This window comes from Rousettus aegyptiacus, unplaced genomic scaffold (genome assembly GCF_014176215.1).
Source record: "Rousettus aegyptiacus isolate mRouAeg1 unplaced genomic scaffold, mRouAeg1.p scaffold_m13_p_10, whole genome shotgun sequence".
Taxonomy (NCBI): domain Eukaryota; kingdom Metazoa; phylum Chordata; class Mammalia; order Chiroptera; family Pteropodidae; genus Rousettus; species Rousettus aegyptiacus.
The window spans coordinates 4,760,821-4,766,256 of record NW_023416285.1 but is presented as its reverse complement, the minus strand read 5'-3'; the positions used below and the strand labels follow the sequence as shown (position 1 = coordinate 4,766,256).

The 5,436-nt window shown below is 38.1% G+C and overlaps 1 long non-coding RNA gene across 1 annotated transcript; it reads left to right on the top strand.

Moving 5' to 3' along the window:
* Positions 1 to 1,813: 1,813 nt before the first annotated feature.
* Positions 1,814 to 5,171, top strand: LOC118608647. The gene is made up of 2 exons (XR_004953027.1): positions 1,814 to 2,154; positions 4,708 to 5,171. It is a non-coding gene; the product is annotated as an uncharacterized LOC118608647 (long non-coding RNA).
* The last annotated feature ends 265 nt before the right edge of the window (positions 5,172 to 5,436 follow it).

Genomic DNA, 5,436 nt, shown 5'->3' with positions numbered 1-5,436 from the left:
ATGAAGACAGCGGGAATGGACGACAATATGCTTTAGTAGAAGTACCACCTTTGTTTACATCCTATCTCGGGCATCACTGCGTTGCAGAGTCTTAAGGGTCCAGACAATTCTAGGCTCCATGAGACAAAGCCACCCCTATGCCCACTCCCTGCCCCAATGTGGCTGATACTGAGGTGAGAGAGAGAGCTTTTAAATAAGCAATTAATATTACAACCTGCTAGAAAGAAAATGTGAAATTGCAGAGAAGGGAATTATATTGGATGAAAGAATGAGCTAACTTCTTTTACATGAATATGGCTGGCATTTTCTAATGATATACGATTTAAGGAACCTGTTAAAACTAGACTTTATTCAAGGAGTACAGAAAAGCGTTCATAAAAAACAATGCACGCCTTTGATTTAAATTCTCTTTTAACAACAGTTACGAAGAGACACATCTTCTTAGTATTAAAGTTTAATCCACAATCAGCATTGAATAATATTACAAATGTAAAGTGAAAATATAAGGGAAGATGTACGATTTAGAGGGGAAATGCTTGGATGGGTTGCATACGCTGTGCCTAGTGACCAGTCTCATAATGCTGATGCCATTCACTCATCGACCAGGAGACCCCACGTGACCTTTGGACTTCTTAGATATGGCTCAACTTTTGTTAAAAATAGATCGTCACATATGGCAAGAACACTCTGTTAATACATTTACTGTATTTTCTCGTATTTATGAAAGGTATATTTTATAAGAAAAAGTATTGCCACTGATGATTTTTCCCCCTAAGATCTATTAATGCCTCTTGGAATTCAGGTATCCACATCCATCAGAAATAGCAAGACATGTTCTTTTCAGGTTTGCATCTCATACAAGGTGACATGTTTTTGAGTCTAAAAAAAAAACCCCATAAGATCTGGCATCCGAAGGCTCGGTAAAGTTTGGTTGAACAAATTCATGTACCGAACCCCATCATTTCACAAACGCAGAAGCCGATTGAAGGATGTAGACCCAGAGTCTGTTCTAGAAAATACCATTTGACCTCTTGGATTTCAGGGAGCCCTTGACTCAAACTAGCTCCTACATGCATATCTCCAGTGGAGTCCCCTAGGGTCAGGCACCTCCATCGATTTGCTTCCTTCCCCCACAGCTCCCAGCATTCAGGACCAGCCCAAGAGAAGAAATTTGGCCTCAGAGGAGAGCTGAGAGCTCTGGAGGAGCTGAGAAAGGGCTGCAGCTTTCCACCTGGGTCGTGGGGGCCTCCTGTGGGTGGCAGGAATGGTGGCTCTTCTGACTCCCCCCACCCCCCAACCTAAGTGGCTGCGAGCAAATGATTTCCGTCTCTGTTTCATAACCTTGTTGTGTTCTAAATGTTCTTCCAAAGTCACAGTCCATCAAGCTTGAGTTTTAAACTGGAAAGTGATTTGGAACCTGCAAAATAAGAAAGTATGTTAAAGATTCAAGCTCGTACTTGAGGCCGAAATGAGTCATCTTTAGCTTGTTATGCAAACTTAAAGATGGCATTCCATCGGGCGGGGTTGGGGGAAGGAAGGTCATGGTCTAAAGAATTAATTACTGTTTTCGGACTAAAAAAAAATAGACAGGAACTATGTCTTGTAGGCAAAAGATACCAAGCCGTTGAGTAATCGTCACTTTCCCTCTAGTTTCTATCTTTATCTTTTTCTATCTCCACCTTTGTCTTTCTGTGTCCATGTGTGTGTGTGCAAATGTGTCTCGAATACATCTTTTTTATCACTGTAGATTCGGCACTTAGCACACCACCTGACACATAGTTTTACTTTATTTAGAACATTAAAATTATTTGGGGAACTCATAAATGAATGTGTAACTATCAGAGAGAAACACATCACAATAACCCAGAGGGAGGGACTTGGAGGGATAAAGAGGGAGTCGCTTTGTAGTAGAAAGAGTATTATTGCTAGAATATTACAGAAACATGTTCATGGGGACCTATGAAAATCGAGTTTTCCTTAAGGCTGTGAATGCGGAACTAGTGCCAAACAGAAAGACTTTGCTTATTGTCACATGACTATGTCGGGCAGAAAACAGAGTTACACCCAGTTCTTCCACGCAACTCACAGTCAAAAGAAATGCTGAATAGTCAGAAGAGATGTCGCGCGGATGAGCTGTTGCAATCCGTCCAACCGGTCAGTGTCCTAATGTTTTGGTAAATATTTTTAAATATTTAGATGTATAACATATTGGTAGCTGCCTGCAGTTAGAAGGAGGTGGGAGCCATACAGCCCTTACCTAACAACTTGGCAAGGATACAGTATGTGGAAACAGAAACAAACTTTAGGCCAAATTCTTCTAAATGTTCACTAACAGGCACTTTGAGAAAAAAGAAAGAAAGAGAGAGAGAGAGAGAGAGAGAGAGAGAGAGAGAAAGGAAAGAAAGAAGGAAAGAAAGAAGGAAGGAAAGAAAGAAAGAAAGAAAGAAAGAAAGAAAGAAAGAAAGAAAGAAAGAAAGAAAGAAAGAAAGAAAGAAAGAAAGAAAGAGAGAGAGAGACTGTTCCCAAGGTTAATGCATCAGTTGGAAGAGGTATAAGCCTTCTCGCCATCTCTCTGGCCAGGTCAAATGATAGAGGCTTTCATTTTATGAAAAGGGGAAGTAGCTCTAGATAGAGACCTCTGAAGATGACTGGCCATAGCATTGCTGGTTTGCTACTTTGCGCTGTTTGGTCTCTGATCTAATGTTTCTAAAGAAATTTAGCTGTCCCTAGGTATAGCGACATATACATGTTTGTGTATATATGTTACATTGTTTATACTAAAGTATTTGTAAAGTAAATTGACACGGAAATGATATGATGTATAAAATTTCAGTTTAGCTGGAAAGAACTTAAATGGAAGCAGAACCCTGAATTAGATTTAGCTGTTATGTAGTTATCATTCATTCATTTATTCATTTGTTCATTCATTCACGTAAAAGATATCAATTGCATGCCAATACCAAGACTAATGAATTCATGTGGCGACTTTAGCTCTTTCATACACATGTTAAGTGGAGTGTCTTTTAAATTTATAATTCAGTATTTTGAAAAACACATTTTAATAATTTTTTTAAAGTATATAGATTTTTAATTCAAGTAACTACATCTCAATAGCCCTGGGAAAACTTCTAATCACTAAGTGAAATCAAATCATTGCTACTCTTGGTTGTACTATACAGATTTAGAGCAGCACATAATCTTGCCATAGGGTTATTAGACGTTTAAAATTAAACATATCGTGTGAAGGAAAAATCGTAGTGGGACAAGATCTAACCTGCTGGGTGACAATTGTCCCTGGCTTTCTCACATTTCTGAACATCTTCCGAGCAACTACATAAACAGTATTTTCGTTCCAGACTATTATTTCAAGTATGTTTGTATTAAACAAACAAACAAAAAGAACATCCTTGGAACAGAGAGAGTGTCTCCATCTGGAGTGGATTTCTTTATTTGTTTACTGGCCAGGGTAATAAAGATAATGTCTTTTTCTAAGCAAAGATTGAGCAGGTTTTCTAAAAGCCCCCTTACATAAAACTGGGATTTTCTAAGGGTTTCTGTTTTGGAAAACATCCTACTACGTAACCAGGTAACACTTTTCCTCATTCTGTTGCCCTTGGGATCTGGGTCTCAGAAAGACAGTGCAAAAATATCACTCTGGCTGCTGATGTCACTGTGGGTGATTTATCATCTCTTGTCTTTGACCCAGGAGTTTTGTGTTCCTGTAAGTTTCAATGAAACTTAGCCATAGCAGGCTAACTAACGTGTTAGTTCACACACGGAGTAAAATCTCAGACCCTTCATGGTTCTCAACAGGTGACCTCACCCCCAGTTATCCCAAATAGGACCAAAAGTAGAGATGATTCGCTCTTTTGTTTTCTAGTGTCCAAAGACAACTGATATAAAACTGATTCGAAATGAAAAGTATGAAATGACCTCAAAGTCCATCGAAAATTCAAACATCCCTTTTACTACATCCTGAGGTACCATGAAATGGTAAAACCATAACAGGACTGAGAATAGAATAACCATGAGTTCTGATCCATATTTTGACACTCACTAGCCAGGTGACTTTGAATAAACCATTTGCCTCTTTAGGTCCTAATTTATTCTTCTATACAATGGATACATAGTATACTACCTGACAGGGCTTTTTTAAATTAAATCATAATACACGAGTGAATCTGTAACTGAAAGCCTAACAAATACTTGGTGATAGGTAATATCCTTTATTCCTAAGGACTTTAAAAAGTTTTGGCACTTGTCTTTTAAAATTCTTTCTTACAACAAGAAAAGTTATACTTTTATACCTATGCACATACATAGTTATATATCAAACTCTGGTCATCTTTCATTTCTCCTTTCTAACAGAACCTTGTTTTATTCAGAGTCAACCATTCTTCATTCCAGAGATGGATACCAGTTATCCTAAACCAATAAGTGCATCATATTCTTTGGTGAATATTACTGATCTAAGAGCGGGCATATAACCCGAGACAACCCAATCAGACTGAAGGGAAGAATCGATGTTCGGTGGCACAGGAAAATATTATTTGAACCATGTCTCCTGAAAAAGACGTGTTGAAGTCCTAACCCCGATACCACACAATGTGACCTTGTTTGGAAATTGGGCACTTACAGGTGTAATTAGTTAGGGTCATAACGGAGCAGGGCTGGCCCCTAACCCAAAACCAATGATGTTTTTTGTAGGAAGACAGCCATGTGAAGAAAGAGACCCGCAGAAAGAACACCACGTGACATTGGTTGGAGTTATGTGACTACCGGCCGAGGGACACCACAGATCCCTGATACACCGGTAGAAGGAAGAAAGATTAAAAAAAAAAATCCCTGCAGATTTTGGGAGAACTGGGACATTGCTGGCATCTCAGTGTCAAACTTTCAGCCTCCAGAAGTGTGAGGCAATAAATTTCTGTTTTTTGCTTTTTGTTTTTCGTTTTTAAAGAAAACAGAATCGTAATGAAGTTCTGATCTTCCAAGCCTAGTATCTTTTCAATTTCTGGGCTTCTTGTATGAAATGATAGACTTTCTTATTGGAAAAGCCAGTAAAGATGATATATTTTTTTGATACTTTCATTGGAAAATGCACACAAAAACACACGCACATAGATCTATATGTGGTGTAATATATGTAAATATATTGGCTACAAACACGAGTCCTGGCCCTTGATTTATTCACTATTTATGATTGCCTACTATCTGTGTCATTCTCCGTGATATACAAGAAAGTAAAAAAAAAAAAAAAAAAAAAAAAAAAAAAAAAAACAGTTGTTTTCCAACTAACTCTAGCTTCTTTGAGGATTATGGTCAGGCTTTGTGTTATAAAATATCAGAGTTGTGAATATAGTCGATGCTCTATAAATACTGATTCTCTTTTAGCACCTACCACTCTATTTTGTAATTAGTCATTAGATTCCTGTG